We start from the raw sequence: 14,798 nt of genomic DNA, 5'->3' as shown, positions 1-14,798 counted from the left end.
TAAAACACAGTTAAGATATAAACATTTCAAAAAAAATTGTCATGAGTGCACATTAGAAATTTTTGTTAACTTTGGCGGACTCAATATTGTAGCTCTAGTTAATATCAAAGGGTGAGATGTTCAACAGGACTTGTGCTCCTAAGTCACTTGGGTGCTTCTGAAAATCCCAACCATAGTTAATACTGACATTTCTACAAAATCTGCATTGAGAGAACATTTTAATCAGAAAACTGTAAATAATAATTATGAATTATTTCAGAATACCTTATCAGATGCCCCAAAAGCCACAATCCCAAAAATGAGGAAGAAGGGTATGCTGGGTAAAAACTGACCTGGTTTAGAGGAAAAGGGACAGCAGCTATAAAGAATTGGAAAATAATATGCAACAACTGGAAGAAAGGGGAAGTTGATAGTAATGAATATAAATCAGAAATTAGGAATTGTAGAAAATGGATAAGGGAAGAAAGGGGACACAATGAAAAATCTATGGCCAGCAGAGCTAAGGACAATAAGAAGGAGCTTTTAAAAAAATATTAGGAACAAAAGGAATCCTGGCAATGGTATTGGTTCACTACTAGGTGGAAATGGTAGAATTATCAATAAGAATACAGAAAAGACAGAAGTGTTCAATAAATATTTCTGCCCTGTATTGGGGGGAAAATATATAATCTCATCATATGGTGATGATAACACTCTTTCCTCTCAACTCATACCTCTGGATGATGTTAAAGAGAAGGTACTAAATTTAGTCATTTTAAAATAATCAGATCCAGATAACTCGTATCCAAGATTTTTTAAAGAGTTGTCTGAGAAGCTTGCTGAACCATTAATTTTGATTTTCAATAAGCTTTGGAGCACTGGGAAAGGTCCAAAAGACGGGAAGAAAGCTAAGTTATGCCAATTTTTTAAAAGGTAAATGAGATGACCTGGGTAATATAGGTCTGTCAACCTGACATTGGTCCCAGGAATGATAATGGAGCAGCTGATATGGGATTCAATTAATAAAGAATTAAAAGAGGATAATATAATTAATGCAAATCAACCTGTATTTATAGAAAATTGATCCTGTCACACTAACCTGATATCTTTTTTATGAGGTTAAAAATTTGGTTGATAATGTACTTCTGTAAGGGATTTGACATGGTACTGCACATTTTGATTAAAAAACTAGGATGATATCAAATTAACATGGCACACAGTCTGGGACCGTGGGACTGCTGTGCCCCCTGAACTTACTTATCTTGGTTGTCTCTCACAATGCCTTACCAGTGATAAGCAGCAAACCCCTCCAAGTGCTGTTACCACTCAGGACAACCACATGTGGTACCCCACATCCAGCCAGATTGCCTGACTGCTCCCAGAGCCACTCACAAATCACACAGAGAAGGCGCCAGCCAAATCCCCCAAGCTCCCATCTTATACCACTGGAATATACCCTCTAGCACTGCTCAAGACCCTTTCTTGAGCAATCCAAGTTTATTAATTGGTTCACCACTTCATCAGTCATACACTAGCCTTTGTAGTCTGAGCAGATTTACCAAGCACTTCAGTCAAACTCACTGGTGACGATAAACACTAGAATAAGTTTATTGATTACAAAAAGTGGATTTTAAGTGATTATAAGTGATAGGCAAAAAGTCAGAGTAGTTACTAAAAGAAAATAAAAGATAAGCACGCAGTCTGAATTCTTGACCTTATTATACTAGGCAATATCTCAACTAAGCAGTTTTTCTCACTCCACTCAAAACTGCAGGTTGGTTACAGTCTTTCATATGCATGCTCATCCGAGATTACTATAACACGAAATATATGGAAGCATGTGGGTAAAACAGAGCAGGAGACATATAATTCTCCCCCAAGGACTTCAATCGCAAATTTAATTAATGCTATTTTTTTAACGAGCATCATCAACATGGAAGCATGTGCTCTGGAATGGTGGCCGAAGCACGAAGGGACATATGAATGTTTAGCATATCTGGCATGCAAATACCTTGCAATGCCGGCTACAAAAGTCCCATGCTAATGCCTGTTCTCACTTTCAGGTGCAACTGTAAATAAGAAGTGGTCAGCATTATCTCCCTTGTTTGTCTTAGTGATTGGCTGAACAAGAAGTAGGACTGAATGGACTTGTAGGTGCTAAAGTTTTATATTGTTTTGGTTTTGAGTGCAGTTATGTAAAAAAATCTACATTTGTAAGTTGCACTTTCACAATAAAGAGATTGCACTTCAGTACTTGTATGAGGTAAATTGATAAATACTTTTTATTTTATCATTTTTACAGTGCAAATATTTGTAACCAAAAATAATAATATAAAGTGAGCAGTGTACACTTTGTATCCTGTGTTGTCACTGAAATCAATATATTTGAAAATGTAGAAAAACATCCAAAAATATTTAATAAATTTTAATTGGTATTCTATTGTTTAACAGTGTGAATAAAACTGTGATTAATCACGATTAATATTTTAAATTGTGATTAATGGTTTTGAGTTAATCGCGTGAGTTATCTGCAATTGATCGACAGCCCTACTAATGATATACATATTTACTTGTGGCACCTTAGAGACTAACAAGGTGCCACAAATATTCCTGTTCTTTTTGCGGATACAGACTAACACGGCTGCTACTCTGATACATATTTAGATAGAACAATGGCTTTCAAGAGATCATAACCTTTCCCATGATACCACACATGGCATTCTTTCTATGAAATACCACAATTATATACAAATGATGAATATGGGGGCTACAGGGCAGTCCCCCGAAGTATAGTGTGTCACAAACTGACAGCTCTCAAAATGTTACTGTAAATGAGGAATCATCATCGAGTGGTGTTTCCAGTGGGGTCCTTCAGTGATTGGTTTGCAGCCTATGCTATTTAACATTTTGATCAATGACCTGGAAGAAAACATACTTTTTACACTGAATAAGGCAGGGCAACCTTGTATTAGCTATGCATACGCAGTGCAGCCCTCTTTCATTTAGAACTAGAGCTGGGAGAATTTTTTTTTATATGTGGTTCAGCTCAGCTGTATTCTCTCCCTTTAGTGTTTGTAGATTCTAAAAGCTTTGAAAGTGGCCTTCAAAGTTTGCTCAGATATGCACTTATGGGATCACGCATGTGTATTTGCAGCATCAGTGTGGAGAGCAGAGAGGCCCCTTATGACTCTTTGCAACAGGCTATTCTGATCTTCACTGGCAAGGGTGCTTGGTTGAGAGGAGTTTGGGTGCTGGTGCTATGGTAGAATTGCATCCTGTCTGTGTCTGGAAGCTAATGTGACCACTTCCTTCTGCATCAGTATACAGAATGTCCATCTTGTTCATTGTGCATGTGCTCATGGACCTCACCAGTAATTGCAGCTTACACATGACAATAGGCCATTTCTTCATCTCACCTTTGAAAGAAGAGGAGCAGATTTTTGTAGATGGGAGCATACAGGTCTGGAAGCAGGGGGAACCGGGAAAGCCATGGGTTATATACGTAATATTTATATGCATATAAAACATTAAGCCCAGAACTTTCAAATGAGAAGGGGGAGCTACTTGGGCAAGAGTGGTTCACCTGCCCTACGCTGCTCCCCCTGCTGCGGCCTAGGCTCTCCTCACAATCCCTAGAAGCAGGTGAGGGGAATGTTCCTCCACACACACCCAGGGACTATATCACCCTAGAGATAGGAGAAGCAAGAAGGGATGCTTGGCATGTTGGTGGGGATGTCATGGGCAGCTAATGAGAAGAGTGCCTGCACTCAAAAGGATGCTGCATTGGGGGTAGGTGCCAGGCAAGGTATGCGTGTGCATGAGTGAGATGGGTGTCTGGCTTGGGGATGGGATCCAGGGGCAACATTAATTGCTTTATTTGATGTTTGAGGGGCTAGATTAAGGCATATATATAGGCTCATGATTAGGGCCCCAGGTCCTGGAGTCATGTGATTTCTTCAGATTCTAAACTTTCATTTTAAGAAAAGGGCATTTCCAGCCAATGTAGTTGTAAAGAAATGCATTAAAATGTGGCACAATTATAACGGAACAAGTCAGAGCTGCCTGCCTGAGTATGGAGACAGTCTGAAACACTAGCTTTGAGAAGGGAACTGCCCCCATGCACCACCATGGGAGGTTAGCACCTGGATCCCCTGCTCTGGATAGCGGGCTTGCCAAGCCCACCCCAGCAAGGAGCTTAGTGGCAGGGGGAGAAAGTGCAGTGGGTCTTGCCCCCCACCCCAGCAGTTATACCCTGGCTGATGGAGTAAGTACTAGAGACCCCCTGCTGTCACCCCTTCCTCTCTGGAAAAGGAGATGAGACCCCTGTTGCCTCCCCTCTGTGCCAAAGGGGAGGAAGTGATACTGCTGCCACTTCTGGGGCAGAAGGAGCCCAATGCCACTGTAGCGGATCTGAGAGGAGAGGGGAACCAGTGTTTCCACCCTTCAAGTGAGGAACGATGCAGAACAGAGCCACATTGTGCCTATGGACCCAGATGAGCTTAGCCTGGCCCTGCCTGGCATTAATTGGTGTCAGAGATCAGACAACTGGTGAAAGAGATCTCCAGGCCAGAGGGGCCACACCATGTAGGTGGGAGTCATAGCTTGGGGCATCAGAGTACTTTGGTCTCAGGAGTACTTGAGCTAATCAGTACAGAATACATTTTTCAAGCCTTGTGGTCCTTGGCCTTTTGACAAAAGGGGTTGATTTGCTGTCCTGTTCCCTCACCTCCTTCACTTCAGCCTGGGTTCCTTGCCACGAATCTGAAACCACCAACCACACATGGCATCCTACTCCATCACTTACCTCCAACTCTTTTCAAGTTATAGGCCTCTTCCACCCCTTGACTGCAGCAAATGGACTTTTTCTAACTGGTCTCCTACAGGCCTAAGTTAGTTCCTCTCCATATCCCGTCCTTTAGCGTCTCCCGTCTCCTGACTCCAGGCCATCTTCCCTGTCTGCATTATCCTCCACAGACTCACCCTGGCCCAGGCAGCTGGGAAGCAAGAGATCTGGCAGCTTTCCTTTGTTAGATATGGGGCATGCAGGTAGGGTGACCAGATGTCCCAATATTTTGCACTCCGGCTTTTTTTTCTTTTTTGCTTTGTCAGCCCTCACCGCCCCTCCTCCATGTTTCCCGATATTTGTTCTTGTCACCTGGTCACCGTACAAGCAGGTGGCAGAGGAAGCCCTCTGCTGATGGGTCACATGGGCGATACAGTGAGAGAAGAAATAGTTAAAATCCTAGCATTTTTAAAGGTGGCAGGATGGACACATATGTGAGGGGACTGTTGTCCCCTTACTAAAACTCAGTGGAGGTGTTTTGGTTGGCTAACTCCCAGTACTAAAAGAAAGGGAAAGGATCAATGGGAAATCAATCCCCAGGAACAATGTGGAGAGGCCTATGCTCCAGGTCAGCCTGACTGACAGGGCCGGCAGGCTAATCAGGAAGTCAGGAGACCGGGGGGCAGGTCCTGTCCTTGGTATCTGCTGGAATTGCCTGGCTCAGTGAGAATGGGGCTGAGCTAGGGAGAAAGCAGGGGCCCAAGCTGAGCTAGGGAGAAGAGCTGTGCCAGTCAGAGGGGCCAGAAAGGTAGCCCAGGAAGCAGTTCAGTGCTGGGAACAGAGTCACAGAAGCAGCCTACAGAGCAGACCTGTGCTGGGAGGAGAGCTGTGGTGACCAGAGCCAGAGGAGCCAGAGAAGCAGGCCAGGGAGTTGAAGGCAGAGCAGCAGCAGTGCTGAGGCAGAGTGGAGCTGGAGCTGGGGCTGGAGCAGTCTGGAGCCAGGTGTGGTGAGCAGCTGGGGAGAGCAAGGGGGACCCTGGGCAGCAGGTCCAGCACAGGGAGATGCCCCCTACCAAGATGCCTTGCAGGCCAGGTTTGGAGGGGTATCGTAACCGCAACAGGGCAGGGACTGACACTGGGAAGAAGGGTCCTGCCATCTAAAGCCTGAGGGTGTGTGGCTACTGCCAGAGCAAGTGTCTGACCCACAGCATCCCTGCAACACAGCCAGAACCTGAGAAGAAGGCTTGGGGCTTGTCAGGAACAGACTGAACTTCCCTTCCATTCCAGAGACACTGGTCGTGATCTCCTTGTGCCACAGACAGTGGCGGCTCCAGGCACCACAGATAACTGCTGTTTGGCCATAGGCAAAGGTGACTCAGGACAATGGGATTGAGGCTGCAGATGGCACAGGGACACCTCCTTTTACAGGCTTGGCATGTGCAGAGAAATTAAACTTATTTCACTAGCTCTGTTTCTGAATCAATGTAGTCAAATCAGTGCAGCAGCCCCTTTGTGTGAACACTCTTCAATCGTTCTAAAAGTGACTAATACTGATGTAGTTTAACTCAATATCAAATGCACATAAAAGAGCATGGCTAAGGCATCAGCTTGGGGCTCAGAGGAGGAACAGGGGATTACCACTGGGTGATGGAAAATTATGGCAAGGTACATGTCCTTCCTTACGGCTATCTTACATGGGAGTCTGCCTCTTCACTGAGGTTTCTCTCCCGTGTGTGTCAGAGCTCCAAAGAGGTAAAGATGCTCCTTCAGAGAGGCTAGACCACCCTGTGCACTCCAGACTGTGTGTGAATCTGTGTGCCTCATCAGTAATCACTTTCCTAACGGAACCTTTTAAACTGTTGTCTTCTTCCCCATTTTTTAAAAAAAGTGGCCATTTTGTATTCTCCCTGCACTTTGTGTGGCTGCCAGGAGAAGTGGGGTGGGGAAGGAAGGCCTGAATTTTTCCTTCATCATATGCTCTCAAGCCAGCCTGACATGCAAGTGGTCAGTTGCTGGCAGAAGGGTGTCAGCTTGCTTCCCACAAAGTTAGGGTCTTAGCCATGGCTATCTCAGAGGGAACTTACTCTGTATATGGGAGGTCGTTTGTGCTCTAAAAAAATCTAACAACATCTAACTCGCCATATTAACCAGACCCCCATCGGCTGACTCACCACCTCAATCTCCCTTAGCATAGAGAGCCCTTGGGTCCTGCTAGCAATTATTATTATTAGTGAATGCAAAAGTGGTACCATAAAGATGTAAAAAGTTCAGAATACAAAATATAAATTAGAGAGGGAAACCAGAGCTGCATGAACCAAAAAAAAGAAAAATGCCTACAGTGTCCAAAGGCCTGAGGTGGGCATCACATGCTCTTGTCATTCAGCAGCCTTGGGGTCAGCAGCTGGAGTCTGGAAAGTCCTCCTGATCAACCTGCACAGGAGGAGCAGCCATTTCAGTAGGTGTGCAGGTGTGGCTTGTGTGGCCAGAGGAGCCAGCAAACCCTAACTGCCAAGCACAGCTGATCAGGCTCCTGACAATTTTGGCTGTAATTCATCACATATTGCTCTAACTAGTTTCTACAGTTCCCGAAGTGTTAATAAACTACTTACGGTACTATAAATATTTGATTTGATTAGACATTATCCTACCTAGAGGAATTCTCCCAGTTGCCTATTGTTTGCATCTAGCGCACTCACTGTTTTCTGGGGGGGTTTTAAGGCAGCCAGTTGGTCCTTTGTGTTAATTTGACTCCATTGTCACCATGGTCATTATAAATAGCTCCTAAGGACAAGAGAAATGATTGTTTTGCAGGCTCTAAGTGAAGCCTCCTGTTGCACTGATGCTTATTCAAATGGGCAGAGATTTCTGACCATTTCTAATGCAATTCATAGTTCTCTGAATTTGGCAATTCTGATATAATGACTCATTTTAACAATTTTGGGATGACTTTATTCTTCATAAAAGTGAGGGACTAACACAGCTGAATGAGAGCCCGACATCGCTCAGGCAGTCATTCATTACACTTGCTTTTACCACACTGCTCTGCCAATCCTGACCTACCCTGTCCTGCTGTTCCAGCCCTACACCCACAGCAATCCAGCCAGTGTACCACACTAATGACCTGCAGCACTAGTACCTTTTACTATTCCAGTCCTTTGCGTCTCTGCCAACAAAACATTGAGGAATCCATCTTTGGACTGTACAATAACATTCTCAAAAAGATAAAGAGAGCTTAACACCACGTCATTGACCTTTCTGCCCCTTGATCCTGAATTTCACCCATAGTATCTTAAATCCTGCTTTTTTTAAGAGTCCACTCCAACAGCAAGATTGCCCTCCAAACTAGCATCTAGGCAGGCAGCAGAACAAGAGCATAAATTCCAATGCACTGCTCCATTGCAGATGGAGCCTCGAGTTCTCTTTTGCCAAACACGACATGACAGAAGCAACAGAAGATGGAAAACATCTGGTGCTGGTCGGCTCCCTACCCAGCTCTGCACCTCCCAGAAGCGGTGACCTCCCTCAGCTCTTAGGCGGAGGCATGCTGCATCCTCCCTGAGTGTCGTCTCCTCAGGTCCCATTGGCCAGGAACCATGGCCAATGGGAGCTGTGGGGGGAGGTGCCTATAGGCGGAGGCAGTGCGCAGAGCCCCTGGGATGCACCTCCCCATAAGAGCCATGGGATCTTGCTGCTCCTGAGGAACCCCCTGAGGTAAGTGCTGCCCAGAGCCCTCACCCCCTCCCACGGGCCAACCTCCAGCCCTGAGCCCCGCACACAACCCCCTGCTGCTGCTGGGGGAAGGGGGCGGTGACCCGAGACTCCCCCAGCAGCAGATGGTGTGGTGGGCCACTGCAGAAGTCATTAAGGTCAAGAAAGCCATTAAATCTGTGACTTCCATGACCTCTGTGACAAAATCACAGCCTTATGTATAAGACACTGTAATTCATAGATTCTGGAGCCAGAAAGAACCACTCTAATCATCCAGTCTGCCCTCCTGCATAACACAGGCCACAGAATGTCTCTGAAATAATTGCTGTTTGAACTACAGCAGATCTTTTAGAAAAACATCTAATCTTGATTTTAAAATTGCCAGAGATGGAGAATCCACCACAACTTTTGGTAAACTATCCTTGTGCAATCTCCCTGGGCCTCTCTGTTTGGCCCAAACTTCCCATGCCGGTCGGCTCAGGACACTCTTCTCCTCAGCTTCTCCCCCACCTCTCTGATTTAACATGATTCCCCCCAACACACAATTTTGCTCAGGACTGACTTTCAAATTAGATTGTATCTCTACTGGATTCAGCCTCACAACATTATCTCCAGGTTAGCCCTTCCTTACATAGCATGGTACCTGCTGAGTCATTTCCAATGCTGGGATTAAGCAATGGGATCCAGCTGTAACAGCCTCCCTACAGCATCAGATCCTGGAAACTGACAGTTCTCTGCTTGTATGGGGCCCAAACAGGAAGGAGACAGGTGGAAAGAGAATCCCAGCCACTTTGCTGCAGGAGGTGATGGCAAGGTGCTCTGAAAGCCAGGATGAAGAATAACAATCTCTTACTCTCTGCCTCCCCATTCCCCAAACAGAGAACCCTGCACAATGCTGTTCTGTTTGCACTAAGCACTTTAGAGATCACTAGGTAGTGCACTCCCAAGTGGCACTGGCAAGACATTAGTGATGTTAGGTCACCTTGTTTTAAGAGCCAGGCAGCAATAGTGCATCCCATTAATCAGATAAGTAGAGATTGCCAACAAAAACACACATATTCCCCATCCCTATGGACCCCCCCAATACATGCACACACAAACACCCTCCACTACACCCAAACAATCCTCAGTCTCTATACATATAAACACCCACCTCCCATATGCTCACACACCACTAATCTTCCCCTCCAACACAAACACTAAAAACCTCCACTCACACACAACCTTCCCTCCCAGTCCACCTTCCCCCATACACATACACACAATCTCCTCTCCCCTCCACATACACACACTCATTCTTGTCTCCCTGAATAGCCTCTCCCACACACATCCAAAACCAATCCATACGCATGCACACACACATGCCTCTGCCTCACCTCAAACACAATCCCCTCCATGTACACTTTCCTGCCCCCATAAAGCCTCATTCCTACACCACAAAGCCTCCTGCTCCCCACTCAACACACTGACTTCTCCTTTTCCCCACCACAACCCCATTCTACATACCACTCTCCTCCACATACACCCCCAATTCTCAGTCATCACCTACACATATATATATATAATCCCCTTCTCACCATCCTTACACACACACACCCAAATCCCCATCCTTTCACACCCACTTTCCCATCTGCATTCTCACACACAGCCCCTCTCCCACACCCTTCACAATTCTTCCTCTGCATCAACACATGCAGACAAAAAAAATTTCCTAGCACAAGCCTTTGCCCAGTGCACACACACCTTGCCTGCACACCTGCAGAGCCCTCCTCTGTACACACACAAAGATCCCCTTCTGTACACACACACAGTGCCCCCGTACACATACAGAGACACACACAGACAGAGTCTGTCCTTTGCGCACACACACAGCCCCCTGTATACACACACACAGCCCCCTTGTGCACACACACAACCACCCTGTACACACACACAGAGCCCCATCTGTATTTCCACACACACACAGCCCCCTGTACACATACACACACATACTCAGCCCGTCTGTACACACACAGCCCCCCCCCGTACACACACAACCCCCTCTTTATATATACACACACAGCCTTACACACCCACATACAGCCCCCTATGTACACCCACACAGCGGCCTGTACACACACAGCCCTACCTCCGACACAATGGCTCTGCGCAGGGCGAGGAGGGGGGCGCTTTCAGTACCACGTTTGCGCGTTGGTTTGCCGGCCTGGGAGGTCCCGTTCAGCCCCGTTGACCCGGCAATCGCTCGCCAGACAATGGGGACGGATCAGAGGCTGCTTCTCGGAAAGCGGAGTCGGGCCCCGGCGCCTCCGCTCCAAGGACAGAGCCAAACGCGCCCCTGAGTGTGGGCTGGGGCTAGCCAAGAGCAGCTGGGGAAACGCAAGGTCTCTGGCTCAGCTTAGCATCCCTGGGAGCATGTAACGGAATCAGCGAGCCTGCATGGAGATAGGGCTGTTCCCAACCGTCTGCCTCCCCTCTGCAGAGAGCCGTGTGCGCTCAGCCCTTCCTCATCAATATGCATTAGCTTCAAGACACTGACAACAGCACAGCGGTCTGTGCTTCAGATGGGAGGCTTGCTGCGAACACACGCTGATAAGCCCTACTCGCGAGGGACAAGGCCCACTCCTGTTCTTAGGGGCACCTCTGAAAGAGGGAGGATTTTCTAAATTCAAAGCTGCGGAGATGATGCAGACACGCAGCAGGTCCGGGGCTCATAAGACAAAACCATTGTCTGGTGGGAGAATCCCACCAAAAATGGAAGATTCTTTCCAAAAGACAGCATAGCAGAAATGAAAGGTAGCATCTCCATGATGCCTTCATCCATTTACCTAGGGAAGTGGTGGAATCTCCTTCCTTAGAGATTTTTAAGGTCAGGCTTGACAAAGCCCTGGCTGGGATGATATAGTTGAGGATTGGTCCTGCTTCAAGCAGGGGGCTGGACTAGATGACTTCCTGAGGTCCCTTCCACCCCTGATATTCTATGATTTGGGAACTGAGGGAATGTTTTATTCAAACTCACAGAAGGAAACCTTTCTATACAGGCACCCTCCAGAAAAAGATTAGGGGAAAGATATAAAACCCTTCTGCATGTCCAGACAAACTGTTTTGAGCCAGTCATTTACTTCAGTGAGTCAGCAGGAGAAAGTCCATCCTAACCTGCAAGCTGTTACTCCAAAATCTCTGTTATAGAATAATAAGAAGGTGACATATAAATAACAAGATTGACTCCTAAAAGCATCTATCAACTGGGAGAGTTAAAAATCTGCGTGCCTCCTACTCATGTCACATTGAAATAAAGGATAGAGAGAATATAACCTTAAAACAAAAAGAAGATTTATTAAGGGATAGTTACAACTGGGGGAAGATCTACTAATGGGATCACTACAATACCCAAGAATAGATTCCAGCAAGGGGCATAAAGTCCAGACCCTTAATAGTTTAACCAAGGGACAGTTTAAGTGCCAGAAAAACAATTACTGTCCCTTTCACTCCATATAGAGGTCCCCAGCAACTGATGGATCTCTGGAACATTGGAGGATCTGATTCTCTATGGCTGAAGCAGGAGATCAACAGATATGAGCTGATGACAAAGTCTTCACTAGATCCTTTGGTGGAATACAGGAATCAGATATCAGGTAAGTATCAAAGTACTTGGCAGATGTTAGTGACCGAAGTCTTGATTCGATGTCATGCAAAGAAACTGGACATGGCTGCCTCGATGGACAGCACCAGCATCACCACTTCCTTATATGCTCTCTGTGGCACGAATTCCTGAGGCACATTCTGGCAGACACTGCCCCCAACCGGTTCCAGACAGTTCTCAGTCCCTCAAGTGGCGGCAAACAGAGTTTTGGCAGAAAAATGCCAATGAAGAAAGGATACCAAGATGGAATTCAGTCCTTTCCTACCACATGTGCCATCTTGAATTCTTATTCTCCATTTTGAATTGCAGCAACATTTATTATAACACATAACAAAAGTATAACCATAACCAATAACACCTTACATATCCCCTCCTTGACAGATGTGACCGCCTTTAATAAACATCTGATATTATTGTTACATCCAGACCATTTAACATCAACCCCATAATGTGGTTATGCATGTTGACACATTACAAAAGGCATTGCTGTAGAATCTTTAGATTTCTTTTTACACACATACACAGATATAATTATTAGATATTCAATCATAACCAGCTATATGAGCAGTATTACTACAATTGGATGGAGCATGATTTCCCAAGCCTTTCTATATTCACCCAATCTAGCTTTAAAAAGATCTTCCCACCAATTGGACGATTTGGTTTCATCACCAGTTCTTCTCAACACCCTTTTTTATTTGCCCCACAAAATGATGATAAGATGTGAGCTTCTTGAACTGCTTTAGGTGATAAACCATATCCTTATGGTGCATTAGACACTTTAATGCTCGGAGGTCTGCTCCTATATGAGTAGGTGGAAGATGGTCATAGACTGAGTAAGATGCTATTATATTCTGCACCTCCATGTCTGACGGTAATATTTGTATCCCAGCCCATCACAGAAATGACTGCACACAAACATATATTATCTCCTGCATCGTGTTCAATGTGATAAAAATAATTGATTAGCAAATTTTTACACAAAGTTCTTACTCACAGACAGTGACTATCAATAACCATTGTAGCCAAATTTTGAAAATATATATGTAACCATCCGCTGTTGGGGTTCACCCCTCTCTGGGGCGGCTGGGAGCCAGGCCACCTCACTACATGAGTCCCGTATCAGAGGGGTAGCCGTATTAGTCTGGATCTGTAAAAGCAGCAAAGAATCCTGTGGCACCTTATAGACTAACAGACGTTTTGTAGCATGAGCTTTCGTGGGTGAATGCATGCATCTGAAGAAGTGAGTATTCACCCACGAAAGCTCATGCTACAAAATGTCTGTTAGTCTATAAGGTACCACAGGATTCTTTGCTGCTTTTACATGAGTCCCGTGCACTGGTGAATTAGCCTGGTGGGTCAGGAAATGGCTAGGAGCTCAGATCCTCAGGCAGGGGCTGAGCCAATAGTCTCATCTTGGAGGCCCAGGCCCTAGGTCGGGGCGGGGCAACAAATAATAGTTCAGGGCTCAGACCCTCAGGCAGGGGCTGAGCAAACAGTTCAGTAAGCCCAGGCCCTAGGTCAGGGCGGGGCAGCAAACAATAGTTCAGGGCTCAGACCCTCAGGCAAGGGGTGAGCAAACAGTTAAGTAGCTTAAGAAGCCCAGCCAGGCTCCTGGGCCTGGGCATCAGGGCGAGGGGGAGACTGCCACCTGTGAGTGGGGTGGCAGGGGGGACGCAGGCCTACCCACTCCTCTGCGTCCCAGCCCGGAGCCCTAACAGCGGCAGGCAGCCCGCTGTGTCAGTGGGGATCCTGGCAGCAACACACTGACATTGGCTTTGGGTGTGCTGCAGCCAGCCTAGGGACGGCTGCTCCCGGGCTACTTCCAACCTCCCCCTCAACCGGTACCTGTGTTTCAGTGGCGTCTTCCACAGCATCCCACACTATGGGCTCCTTGGGATACTGAGCGAAGGATAAACTGGGCAGCTCCTCAGGGTCCCTTTGTACCTATCGGCTTAGGAGATTGTAGCGAGGCGGTGTGGCTCCCCTCCTCCCCAGGGAGGGTTGACTCCCATCAGATGCCAAAAGGGGCGGGGCCACTGAGTCGTAGTCCCGCCCCTCAGAGGGTCAGGAGGCGCCCCGGAAGTATAAAAGCAGGCCCTCAGCTGGAGCCCTGCCGCCGCTGGGAGTGGACCTGCTAGAGGGTACTCCTGACTGGGAAGCTGCGGAGGCCCAGGGCCATTGCCCTGACTGGCCAGAACTTCCCCGCTATGACGAGGAGCTGCCGGAGCTGCCCCATGCCTGCTATGACGAGGAGCTGCCGGAGCTGCCCTGTCCCTGCTACTACACCGAGGAACCCCCGGACCAGACCTGGCTGGACTTTCCTGAGGTACTACCGGACCTACCGCCCAGCCCTGGCCGGGAGGAATCCATGCTACTAAGCTTCCCAGGGGCTGATGGCCCCGATCAGGTAGGACCAGGGGGGGAGATAGGAAGTAGCCCGGGGGGCAGCTGACCCCAGTCAGACTACAAGTATGCCGGAACCCATGTCAGTGTGTTTTGGTCAGGATTCCCCACTGACCGTTGACGGCGTTAACAGCTGCTAGGGCCCCAGGCTGGAACGCAGTGGAGTGGGAGGGCCTGCGTTCCCCCTGCCACCCCTTCAAGGGTGGCAGACTCCCCCTCCCCTGGCCTGTGGAGGCCATCCACGGTGATAACTGCTCAGCCCTGAGCCACAAGGGCCGGAGC

At 47.1% G+C, this 14,798-nt stretch overlaps 1 protein-coding gene across 2 annotated transcripts in view; it reads right to left on the bottom strand.

Moving 5' to 3' along the window:
- Positions 1 to 11,242, bottom strand: part of FEZ1 (fasciculation and elongation protein zeta 1) — a 163,338-nt gene extending 152,096 nt beyond the window's left edge. The window contains exon 1 of one of the 2 annotated variants that reach the window (XM_050921709.1): positions 10,599 to 11,242. The gene's annotated coding sequence lies outside the window, so the exon portion shown is untranslated. The remainder of the gene's footprint in view (positions 1 to 10,598) is intronic. The other variant, XM_050921710.1, reaches the window with a different exon arrangement.
- Between the last annotated feature and the right edge of the window lie 3,556 nt (positions 11,243 to 14,798).

The sequence above is a fragment of the Gopherus flavomarginatus genome, chromosome 13, assembly GCF_025201925.1.
Source record: "Gopherus flavomarginatus isolate rGopFla2 chromosome 13, rGopFla2.mat.asm, whole genome shotgun sequence".
Taxonomy (NCBI): domain Eukaryota; kingdom Metazoa; phylum Chordata; order Testudines; family Testudinidae; genus Gopherus; species Gopherus flavomarginatus.
Note: the sequence above shows the minus strand (reverse complement) of the source record. Positions and strands in the feature narration are given on the sequence as shown.